The 12,676-nt window shown below is 47.5% G+C and overlaps 1 protein-coding gene and 1 long non-coding RNA gene across 2 annotated transcripts in view; both read left to right on the top strand.

Annotated features, from left to right (window-relative positions):
• CCNJL (cyclin J like) overlaps positions 1-12,676 on the top strand; it is a 63,658-nt gene that overhangs the window by 35,587 nt on the left and 15,395 nt on the right. The gene's annotated exons all lie outside the window — the stretch shown is intronic.
• LOC129637349 (uncharacterized) lies at positions 863-3,114 on the top strand. Its single transcript, XR_008707443.1, has 3 exons — positions 863-980; positions 1,475-1,564; positions 3,001-3,114. It is a non-coding gene; the product is annotated as an uncharacterized LOC129637349 (long non-coding RNA).

The following is a 12,676-nucleotide window of genomic DNA, read 5'->3' as shown; positions in this document are numbered from 1 at the left end:
TGTGTTAGGTAAGCTTTGTTCAGGCAAAAGGTATAGTGCTGTTAGTTGTGAGTTCAGTGATCATAAATCAATGATATATTAAACAAAAATACACAGAAAAGGTTACGTAGCAGGTTTTTTGGCTCCACTGGGTCTTTGTTGCTGCACTCAGGCTTTCTCTAGCTTCTGTGGGTGGGCTTCTTGTTGCCATGGCTTCTCTTTTGGAGCTTGGGCTCCAGGCACATGGGCTCAGGAGTCGTGGCACAGGGACATAGCTGCTCCGTGGCATGTGGAATCTTCTTGGACCAGGGATTGATTCTTAACTAAAAAGCTTAGTGTTAGTCCAAAAAAGCTTATGCATTGATTGATTGTGATCAGACTCACAGGAACCTAACCCTGTATCTTCCCTCTAGCAGCATGGTTCTGTGTTCACCAGATCGGTGTGCACCGTGAAGAATCAGGATCAGTTAGATCTGCACAAGTGGGTTAACACCAAAGGTGCTTTCTTTGTGGTACCTTAGGGAACGTCTTTCCCGTCAGTCTTTGTGGAGGTACCTTACTCTTTATACTGAGTGCAGAGTTCTCCATGTTATAAACACCGACATCCATAGAATGATTTCTCTGTCAATGGATATTTACACTGTCATCCTTTTTTTCTTTTTACACTGCTTTACACAATGTGACAACAACTGTCTTTCCCCTGCATCTTTGCACACTGAAGTATGTCTGTGGGATAAAAGCCCAGAGATGGGATGGCTTTGGTCAGAGGTATGTGCATTTAAGATTTTGGTAGGCTGCACTGAAACCAACAGCTGAGGAGATCCTTTGTTTCTTCAGTTGAACTTAGTGTGCAGGAGCCTTTGGAGCCACACTTCTCCACCATCAGAAGGAGAGCCACGTCTCTCCCCCATTCTGGCCCCTCGTCACTGTCCACTAGGGCTTCCCAGTGGGCAGTGCATTTGCATCCCGCCTTTCTGCCTTGTCCTGTCCAGGATGCCCAGGTAAGAAATGAGTTCCCACAACAACTTTTAAGGCTTCTTAAGCCAGACATCAATAGCTTCATCTCTTAGTGAAGGTACCAAAAGAAGCACTGCCTCTGGGCCTCCGTAGATTCTACAAGAGGCCTGTCTTTCTCTCAGTAAACTGTCTTCCCCTCTCTCTCACCCCTGTATCCTTCCCCTCCCCTTCCCCTGCTTTGATTACTTAGCAGCTGAGAAGCAGCTTCTTTGCCAGCGGAGTGGGGGGATGGGGTCGCTCCCTCTGAGATTTTGAGATTTCGGAAACTTGAAAGCAGCCCTAATCCCTCCTGATGTCCCTCCTGGACAGGGATGAAGGAAGATGCCCCAGCTCAGCCTAAAGCCAGGGATTCCTGGGACCCCACTAGGGCACCAATCATAGGCTGCTTGTGTGCCTGCATGCTCAGTCATGTCGGAGCAACTTTTGCAACCCTTTGGACTGTAGCCCTCAAAGCTTCTCTGTCCATGGGGTTTTCCAGACAAGAATACTGGAGTGAGTTGCCATTTCGTCCTCCAGAGGATCTTCCCAACCCAGGGATCAGACCTGCGTCTCCTGTGTCTCAGCAGATGTAAGTGGGGGCAATTTTTCCAGGTAGCCTTGTTCAGGGGTGTGCTTCAAAAAAGTGTGAGACTTATTTATAGGATTAGACTCAAATCTGCAAGGAAACTTGGCTGTCCCTGTTCAGGAAATAATTCAGCGCTCCCTGCCTCTCATGCAAGAGTGGTCGGCCCTGTGTTTCCTTCCTGCCGTGGTTTCACATTTCAGAAGTCAGGATGGGTCTCACCTTTGATGCGTGCACTTGATACGACCAGTGTGTGTTACTTCCTCCAGAAAGCTGCTGCAGTGTCCGTGGTGCATATTCTAATCCATAGTATTTCAGCGGTGGCCACACAGCACAAGGCAGGCTGGAAACAGTGGTCTGTCACGTGAGGGCCACGCCGAGCAGCTCCAGTGTTACTGTAGCGAGGACGTGGTGATTTTCCATTTCCTGTTTCTGCAGACTGGCAGGCTTAGAACTATTTGAGGGGAGGGATTCTGTGTGAAGTGCCTGTCAGACAGCTGACTGGGCTGGAAACTGAGAAATTGCGCCATTTGCCCTAGCAAGTCTAGTACCCAGACCTGTTCGGCAAAGACCTTCTGTTCTGGTCTCAGAGATTTTTTGAGGGGAGGGGGAATCTTGCGCTGCATGAGTTGATTTATCATGTGGTGTTCAAGAGCCCTTGACCCCACATGGTTAAAATAGTCAAAAATAACCTGTATTCCGCCTTTGCTGTATGCCAGATGCAGCGGTCAACCTCAGGGAGATGGGGTGAACAGTAGGAGTTCACCTGGAAGACTCAGCAGCACATAGCGGGGCACAAAGCAGATCAAGCCCGCATCCTAAGCAGGCTTCAAGCCAAACATGACCAGCAAGTCCTGGGCACATGCCAAGAACAAGCCAGTCACCCTGCTGAGAAGAGCCAAGTGTCCTTACTGTTAGGAGAACATTTCGGTTCACACCATGACTAGGATATTGACATTGGGCACCCTGTCTCCTCCTCATGCTATTTGCAGTTTGGCTGCTGGGATCTAGGCATCTTTATTTTCTTATTTACAGTAACCTTGAACCCACCGAGCAATGAATGCTCAGTGCCTTACAGTTCTTTCTCTGCTGTCACAGCCAGGATTGCATTATAAGTATCCTCCTGCTAATGCTGAAGGCTTAGAGGGCAGAGTTCAGAATCCTTCATCATTGGGCCACCAGTTCTCCACACCCAGAGTCTGTCCTCCAGGTTAGAGCCCCTCCCTGCCTTGCCAAGGAGACTTGGGCTCTGCGTGGTGGGGTGTCCACACCTCTGGTCACAGCATTCTGTCCTCCGTGAGGCACCCACCAATTGTCTGCATTGGTTACAGTAGGACCAGCAAGGCAGCTTTTGGTTCTTTTCTCTTTTTTTTTCCTCTCTTCAGTATAATTTCCAGGCTTCCCTGGTGCCTCAGTGGTAAAGAATCCACCTGCCCATGCAGGAGATATGGGTTTGAACTCTGGTCTGGAAAGATGCCATGGAGCAGCTAAGCCCATGCACCGCAACCACTGAGCCCACATTCTGCAAATACTGCAGCCCTCGCACGCCCTAGAGCCTGTGCTCTGCAACAAGAGTGAGAAGCCTGCGCACTGCAAATGGAGAGGAGCTCTCAAGGCACCAAAGACCCAGCACCGCCAAAGAAAAAAATAAATAGAATTATTTTTAAAAAAGAAACATATGATTTCCATTTTATTGTCTTTTCAGAGAACAGTATTTCTTCAGTCTTTAAGGATTCATCTCCTTTCATGGGCTTCAGTGGAGGTCGTGGAGCAACATCTACAGTCTAAATCAGGGTGGTGGTGTTCAGGGTGGCGCTTTCTGAGAATGATGCCTGGTTGACTACTTTGCTGTGAATGGTACAGTTCACCCAATAATGTTGTTTCACATACAGCTTGGGAAGCACAGAGACGTCGAAAACACTTGATTCAGAATTGTCGTCCCTGATGGCTGCGGCCTGTATGATGTTCCGAATGACAAATTTAAAAAAAAAAAAAAAAATTTATTTTTGGCTGCACTGAGTCCTTGTTGCTGCGCATGGGCTTTCTCTAGTTGCAGCGAGTAGGGGCCGCCAGCTAGTTGTGGTGCACAAGCTTCTCGTTGCGGTGGCTTCTCCTGTTGCGGACCACAGGCTCCAGGGCCTGGCCTTCAGTAGTTGTGGCGTGGGCTTAGTTGCCCCGAGGCATGCGGGATCTTCCTGGACCAGGGGGTGGCAGGGGCCAATGTCCCATGCATTGGGATGCGGATTCTTAATCACTGGACCTCGAGGGAAGTCTGAATGACAAACTTCTTAATGGCCTTATCCTTGGGCGTGCATTGGGCATAGTTGGTGCTCTGAACAGGCTACACGTGACCACGGCTTTTTTTCTGTAGGACCATAGTTCCTTCTTTTCTCGGTGATCTTGGAAATGAGACGAGAGAGGAGGTTTGCTTTAAAACTCCTTTCAGACCCAAAGGAAATGTGCCAGCCTAGCCTTCCCTGGGAGGTCAGATGAGATTAATCTTTTTTTTTTTGGCAGATCTTAATTCCCAGGCCAGGGATTGAACCTGGGCCCTCAGAAGTGAGAGCATGGAATCCTAATCAGTGGACTGCCAGGAAATTCCCCCAAGATGAGATTGTATTATTTGTGTTTGCCTAGATTTTCAAGATGGTCTTCAGGGAGCATGCCTCACCTCTTCCTACATCCTCATCTTGAATGAGGGCAGATCCACATTTAGGAACCTTCTCTGCCACTTACTTTGCTGGTTCTGGCTTCTAGGGTCCCAGCAATGGCGTCTTGATTTCTGAGAAGTTGAAACTGTTTTTCCTCAGCGGCAGAATGATATTTGTTCCTTGTAGAAAATTAGAAAATAGAAAAAAGTAGAAAGCATACAATAAAAGATAGTTGCAAACCCACTGCGTTTTTTCCTACAATCAGAATTTGGGGGTGGAGGGCAGATCCTGGCCTCAGTGATCATGGGATGGTTAAGATTTATTGTTTACAGGCCAGGCGGTGTTTTGAACTCTTTATGAGGATTTGCTCATTTAATCTTCAGTGAAGATTTAGGAACCTTCATTGTGAAGTAGGCACTGTTATTTCCTCCAGTTGACAGAGGAGGGAACCGAGACCCAGTGGTTGGGTAACTTGCCCATTGGGTAAGCGGCCCGGATGGGGACCCAGGTGGCCCTGAGTCCTTGCTTTCAGCCACAACACAACAGCACCCTTTGTCACCAAGCAGGTCACTTTCTTCCTTGGCCATAGCAGGAAGACTCAAACCAGCAACCGGAGAGGTTGCTGGGAGATGCCTGGCTCCTCTGCTTTCTGAGTCCGCTGAGCCGCGTTTCAGCTGACCTGGATGGAAGCTTCAGCCCCAGGGACCAGGCCTCATGATTGGAAGCGGCTCCCCCCTGACCTTGAGAGAGGCGGCCAAGGTTGCTGCCTTGCTCCTCCTCCTGCCACCTCCTCCTCTTCCTCCCCCTCCCTTTCCTCCCTTCTCCAAGCAGAGACGTTGGAATAACAAAGGATCCAGAACTCCTGACATCCACGCCTTCAGCTCAGAAGAGAATTTGTTGTCAGCTTTTCTGCGGCTGGCAGCCCCGTCAGGCCTGGTCTGGAGCTACCCGGGTCAGCTGGCAGGGGCATTCTGCAAAGCAGTGGCCTTCATTACAGGGGAGAACTCCCTTCCGCTGCACAAAGCACTGCTTGACCCTGGCCCCAGAAACCAGCCGTGTACATGACAGGGGCCCACGTTGCACGCCCCTGCTTTTACACTCAGTGAAATTATTGAGTCCCTTTTAAAGAGGAGCACAAAGGAGCCCAGGTTTTGCTGGGGTCAGCGAGTGAAGTCATCGCGCCAGTTTGCTCCATCCTGAGACAGGGAAGCCCTCACTGCCAGAAGGGAAGCCGGTGTGTGACCCAGCTGGCCGAATGCCACCTCTGACTCGGAGGCATTTTTACAATTTCCTCCTGGAGAAAACAACTACCCGCAGCCTCACCTCCAGTCCAGAGTTGAACTCCGGAATTGAGCCAGCCTGACAGAAATGTGCTTTCAGTCATTCATTCATTGTTTATTGAGCTCTGCTCTGTTCTGGACCCTGAAGATACAGCCATAACAGAACAGCCTGCTGTGAGGAGGGGAACGGGGAGGCTCTGAAAGGCAGGGTGAGCCCAGGGACCTGATCATCTCGGGTCCCACCATCTCCCAGGCTCAGCGCATAGTAGGTGTGTGTGTGTGAAAGCAATCTTGAATTGCAGGGATCGTGGACATTCCTTAAGGGCCTTTCTTTGTGTCCTGAGGAAGGCAGGGAGCTCAACCTTGCAAGAACCCCACTTTACCTTCCCACTGGGTCTCCCAGATGCCCCAGTTTGGCTGGGATCACAGGCTTGTTTCTGCAGGACATTTCCTAACCTCCAGATCCCTGGAGGGGCTGGGGTTCTCGAATGCGGTGCATCTGGAGTAGGTCTTCAAGGACAGACTGGGGATGTAGGATGCTCCCCACTTCCCACCTGCAATGGTCTTTATAGCGTCTTCCCTTCACTGAAGACTGCCACCGAAGCACTGTCTTTTTTTTTTTTCTTTAAAGATCTAATTAAAAAAAATATATATTTATTTATTTGGCCATGCCACATCTTAGTTGTGGCATGCGGAATCTTTAGTTGCGGCATGTGGGGTCTAACCTGAATAGGGATCAAACCTAGGCCCACTACATGGGGAGTGCAGAGTCTTAGCCACTGGACCACCAGGGAAGTCCCCAAAGTACTGTCTTACAGCGGGAGGGTTTTCTTGCTCTGTCCCTGGCTCGCTCTCTCTCCCGCCTGAAATCTCGTCCTCAGGTGACGCTGTCACTGCACCTGTGGCCGACTGCACGGTTGGCTCTGAACCGAGCAGATGTTTATAAAGCAGTGCACATTCCAGTGTTTGTTGAGCTCTGGGCCCTTCTGAGCATGCTGAGCCCTTGTGCCATCCTTGCGAGCATTTGTCTCCCTCTGTCACTCCTATTGCTCGTGCCCTGAGGCTGAGACTCGCCCCTAGCCACACAGCCAATGATTGACGGAGCTCCAGAGCACCTGGGTGGCCCTGCGGCTGTGCTGGCTCTGGCTTCTCCATCAGATCGCTCAGAATATGTCTGCCCAGCTTCCTTGGAAAGACACTTGTCTGCTGCATATGAGCAGTGCCCGTTCAGGGATGAATAAGACCTGGCCTTAATAACTAAAAAAAAAAAAAAAAAAAAAAAAAAAAAATTTTTTTTTTTTTTTTTAATGAAAAGCTGGTTTGGGTGGAGAGGAATCTGTCCTTTTTTAAAAAAAATTTTTTTTATTGACGTATAGTTGATTTACAATGTTGTGTTAATTACTGCTTTACAGCAGTGATTCACTTATACCTACATATATATATATACACACACACACACACATTCTTTTCTTAAATATATCCTTTTCCATTATGGTTTATTGTAGAACGTTGAATATAGTTCCCTGTGCTATACGATAGAATGTTATTTATCCATTTTACATATAAAAGCTTACATCTGCTCACCTCAACCCCCCCACTGTATCCCTCCCCTGTCTCCCTCCCCCTTGGCAATCACGTCTGTTCTCTGTGTCTCTGATGCTGTTTGTTTCATGGATAGGTTCCTTTGTGTCATACTTTAGATTCCACATATAAGTGATACTATAGGATATTTGTTTTTCTCTTTCTGACTTCGGTTCAGTTCAGTTCAGTTCCGTCGCTCAGTCGTGTCTAACTCTTTGCGACCCCATGAATCACAGCACACCAGGCCTCCCTGTCCATCACCAACTCCCGGAGTTCACTCAGACTCACGTCCATCGAGTCAGTGATGCCATCCAGCCATCTCATCCTCTGTCGTCCCCTTCTCCTCCTGCCCCCAATCCCTCCCAGCAGCAGAGTCTTTTCCAATGAGTCAACTCTTCGCATGAGGTGGCCAAAGTACCGGAGTTTCAGCTTTAGCATCATTCCTTCCAAAGAAATCCCAGGGCCGATCTCCTTCAGAATGGACTGGTTGGATCTCCTTGCAGTCCAAGGGACTCTCAAGAGTCTTCTCCAACACCACAGTTCAAAAGCATCAATTCTTTGGCGTTCAGCCTTCTTCACATCCACTCTCACATCCATACATGACCACAGGAAAAAAACATAGCCTTTCTGACTTACTTAGTAGCTAATCTCCAGGTCCATCCACGTTGCTGCAAATGGCATTGTTTCAGTCTTTTTTGTGCCTGAGTGGTATTCCGTAGTATACATGTACCACATCTTGTTCATCTGTTGATGAACGTTTGGATTGTTTCCATGTCTTAGCTGTGAATAATGCGATGTGACTATAAGGGTGCATGTATCTTTTTGAATTATGGTTTTGCCTGGATATATGCCCAGGAATGGGGTTGCTGGATCATATGATGATTCTGTTTTTAATTTTCTGAGGAATCTCCACACTGTTTTCCACAGTGGCTGCACCAACTTACATTCCCACCAACAATGTAGGAGGTTTCCTTTTTTCCCCACATCCTCTCGGGGAGGCTATTCTTTATTGCAGAAAGCTTGCTTTGGAAGAAAAAATTAAGTCTCTTTGATCATACACATCTTTAGTGGAAAGGCTCTGGGATTAAATTACTAAATGGCATAAAGAGGAGGATTGACAGAGATGAGTATTTGTGGACAACAGGGTGGTTAGATGGGGAGATTGCAGCTGGCCTGACACCCATGTTCATGCGAATTCCTGCGCCCAGATAAATATACTCTCAGAGACTTTCTGGGATTGCAAGGATCTTTGTGACTGTATCTGAGATTTCTTGCTTGTGGAATAGAAAACTCTGGACTTTGGAACCATTTATGTATTCATTTTAAAAAGAACTACTTAAGTATTAAATTTGTGCTGGCTGCTGTGCTAAGTGAAGGGCATGTACAATGTTACAAAGACGGATGTGTTCCCATCCTCATGGAATAAGGAGCTACCCAGACTTTTCATTTTGCTCTTGCTGTTTACAACTGGGTGATTGGGCAACTCACTTAACCTTTCTGAGCTTCTAATTCCATGAGGAAAACACTCCCAAACCTCTTGGGTTGTTCCCAGAATGAACTGAGTTTGCTTGGCAGTTCCTGAGGCTGCGCCTCCCTGGGGGCTGCCTGTATTGTTTGATGCCTGCTATGCAGTGCTGGAGCCTTCGAGACAGAGGGGAGCCCAGAGTGAACCAGGTGACCTCTGGGGCTCACATTCTGATGTGTGGATTCTCTGCCTCTTGCCAACCAGCTAGACTAGGAAAGTCCCTCCCCTGTGAGGAGGACCCATCTGGGAAAGGCCTTGGAGCCCACGCTGCCCTTGACCTCCCAGGCTCTGTGAACCTTGAAATCACTAGCAGGAGGGTGGAATTCAAGGTCACAGTCTAGGGCAAGGAGGCTGGAGCCACTCTGGCATTCTCTCTGGGGGTCAGGTACAGCCCGGCGGGTGGGATCAGTGGGGCTGAGGGGCCTTTGGTTGGACTTACTTTCACCCCTTTTTCAGACCCCGTAAGAAAATGTTTGTAGTGTTGACTGCCAACGCTAGTTTGTTTCTACTCAACTAACACGACTTTAGAAGAAGATCCCAGGTCCAGGGTGCAAAGAATAAATACCATGTTCAGTAAATAATAGCAGCAGTTGCTACCATTTATGGAGCCCTTGCTTTACCCTGGGTCCTTTGCCAATCATAATACCTTCTGTCTCCTTGAGCCCTCCCAACCATCCTTTGGGGTGTAGGTTTCCATGTGATTGCCCAGAATCATGCAAATCATAACAGCAGTGAGGATGGAGAACTAGCACCTAGGCCTGAACTTGAAATCCTTGGTGGGGTTGGGGGTGAGAGTTCAAGAGGAGGCATTCTTGTCTGTTTCCATTAAGGACCCTCCTCCCCCAGAATCTGGGCTTCCCCTGGTAGCAGGATGCTCAGCCCTCATTAAATATCTTGCTCAAAAACAAAAAGCAAACAAACAAAAAAATCCTGCTCTTCCTGAAGGCCACTTCTCTCCCCTCCATTAAAAGAAGAATCTAAGGACTAATTTGCATCAGAAAGGTATCCTTTCTGCCTGGCCCAGCCTAGGAACTAAAGGGCCGAGTACTTCCTCTCCCAGCCATTGGGGAAAAGCCTTTTCTCTTTCCTCTTGGGTCCTCACCTCCTCTACCACCCAGCACCTTCTACAGTCATGTCAGAAGATCTTAGGTTCACCTGGAGGGCCAGGCAGTTGCCACAGTGGCTCTTTACCCTCCGACCTGCTTACCACCCTTCCCTTTATCATCGGCTGCACAAAGAGCAGGGCTGAGGGCTGCTGGAAGAAGGAGGAGTAGCCGTGGGGTCTCAATCCCTGATCAAGAACATTTTGTTTCTCCATCTCAGATGAAAAGCGGGGGCAGTGGGTGTGGGGGGAGACTTTAAAATAGGAGAGTGGCCTTTCTTGAGAAAGAGCAGATTTGCCTGTTTTAAAAGGCATTGCACTTCTTTAGCAAAGAAGAATTGATTTCATAGCTGTTGCATTAAAACCTGGTCTCTTTAGCCAGGAGGCCTTGTCCTCATGTCTGAGCCTAGGTTTAGCTCCTGAATGAGCAGCAGGTAATCCTAAATGAATCTCAAGTGTGTGTCTTGCCAGGGATGTAGGATTCTTGCAGGAATTAACTGGAATCTGTCTAGTAGAGAGTGGGCAGCACTAGGCTCGGGCATGAGAAACAGGCAACTTTTTATTAAAAGGCCAGTTTTTTAAAGAAAAACTCCTATTCTGTGCTTGTTTACTTTTTTGTTTAAGGATTTTTCTTTTCTTTTTTATTTCCTTTTTTGGCTGTGTGCCATGCAGGATCTTAGTTTTCCAACCAGGGATTGAACCTGAACCCCCTGAAGTAGAAGCACAGAGTCTTAACCACTGACCCACCAGGGAAATTGCAAGACTTTTTCTAAAGACAGTATAAATGTGGATGATCATTAAAGGTTTATAATGCATTCATGGGGTTTCATTATAACATTTTCTCTGTGGGGTTTTTTTTTTTGTAATATTTAAAATTTTCTGAAATTAAGAGTTTGAGGGGTTTTTTAAGCAATTAAAAATATTGCTTCTCTTGGTCCTACCTCAGAAAAGTCAGTATTATATGTTTATATGCTCTATTTCTGCTTTATTGACTATGCCAAAGCCTTTGACTGTGTGGATCACAATAAACTGTGGAAAATTCTGAAAGAGATTTCAGGCAGACCACCTGACCTGCCCCTTGGGAAATCTGTATGCAGGTCAGGAAACAACAGTTAGAACTGGACATGGAACAACAGACTGGTTCCAGATAGGAAAAGGAGTATGTCAAGGCTGTATATTGTCACCCTGCTTATTTAACTTATATGCAGAGTACATCATGAGAAACACTGGACTGGAAGAAACACAAGCTGGAATCAAGATTGCCGGGAGAAATATCAATAACCTCAGATATGCAGATGACACCACCCTTATGGCAGAAAGTGAAGAGGAACTAAAAAGCCTCTTGATGAAAGTGAAAGTGGAGAGTGAAAAAGTTGGCTTAAAGCTCAACATTCAGAAAACGAAGATCATGGCATCCGGTCCCATCACTTCATGGGAAATAGATGGGGAAACAGTGGAAACAGTGTCAGACTTTGTTTTTCTGGGCTCCAAAATCACTGCAGATGGTGACTGCAGCCATGAAATTAAAAGACGCTTACTCCTTGGAAGGAAAGTTATGACCAACCTAGATAGCATATTCAAAAGCAGAGACATTAATTACTTTGCCAACAAAAGTCCGTCTAGTCAAGGCTATGGTTTTTCCTGTGGTCATGTATGGATGTGAGAGTTGGACTGTGAAGAAAGCTGAGCGCCAAAGAATTGATGCTTTTGAACTGTGGTGTTGGAGAAGACTCTTGAGAGTCCCTTGGACTGCAAGGAGATCCAACCAGTCCATTCTAAAGAAGATCAGGCCTGGGTGTTCTTTGGAAGGAATGATGCTAAAGCTGAAACTCCAGTACTTTGGCCACCTCATGTGAAGAGTTGACTCATTGGAAAAGACTCTGCTGCTGGGAGGGATTGGGGGCAGGAGGAAAAGGGGACGACAGAGGATGAGATGGCTGGATGGCATCACCGACTCGATGGATGTGAGTTTGAGTGAATTCCGGGAGATGGTGATGGACAGGGAGGCCTGGCGTGCTGTGATTCATGGGGTCGCAAAGAGTCGGATACGACTGAGCGACTGAACTGAACTGAACTGAACTGAAGGCTTGATTGTCAGGACAGTAGGTAGAATAAGAAAGAGCTAATCTTTAGTCAGTTCCAAGAGACAGAAAGTAGAAAGGCACAGTTATCAGGGCCTGGCAGAGGGGAACAGAGAGTTGTTAAGTGGGTACAGAGTTTCCGTTTTTGCAAAATGAAAAGAGTTCTGGAGATTGGTTACACAATAGTGTGAATGTACTTAATGCCGCTGATCAGTACAATTAAAAGGGTTAAAGTGGTACATTTTATGTTATGTGCATTTTACTACAATTTTTAAAAATACCATTTTTTAAAAAACGAAAAGCTATTGTGTGGATATCCCTTCCAAGGCTTGCTGGCTTTGCAGTGTCTGGCCACTGTGGTGGAGACTGTGGTTTAGGCCACTTGGTAGACACATGTCATCAGTCTACTAACTGTGACCTTCCAAGAGTGGCTCAGGCTCTCTTTGAACCAGCCCCTGGGAGTGTGGGAGCAGTCAGCCAGCTGATGCGCAGAGCGTCCTCAAAGGTGTTGTTTGCACATTTCACCATCACCACTAACATTGGGCTCGTGTGCATGCGACTGGCCTCCCAGATTCAGGGTGAGTGCTTTGATAGGCTTAGGATTTCTTTTTATAATTTTATTTATTTATTTTTGGCTGTGCGGGGTCTTCCTTGTCTCGAGGGCTTTTCTGTAGTTTCGGCAAGTGGGAGCTACACTTCAGCTGCAGTACACGGGCTTCTCACTGTGGTGCCTTCTCTTGTGGAGCAGCGGCTCTAGGGTGCGCGGGCTTAGTAGTTGTGGCTCTCCGGCTCTAGAGCACAGGCTCAGTAGTTGTGGCGCCTGGGCTTAGTTACTCTTCGGCATGTGGGATCTTGCCAGTCCAGGGATTGAACCCATGTCTCCTGCGTTGGCAGGTGG

The sequence above is a fragment of the Bubalus kerabau genome, chromosome 1 (assembly GCF_029407905.1).
Source record: "Bubalus kerabau isolate K-KA32 ecotype Philippines breed swamp buffalo chromosome 1, PCC_UOA_SB_1v2, whole genome shotgun sequence".
Classification (NCBI taxonomy): Eukaryota; Metazoa; Chordata; class Mammalia; order Artiodactyla; family Bovidae; genus Bubalus; species Bubalus kerabau.
This window is presented reverse-complemented; position numbering and strand designations above follow the sequence as displayed.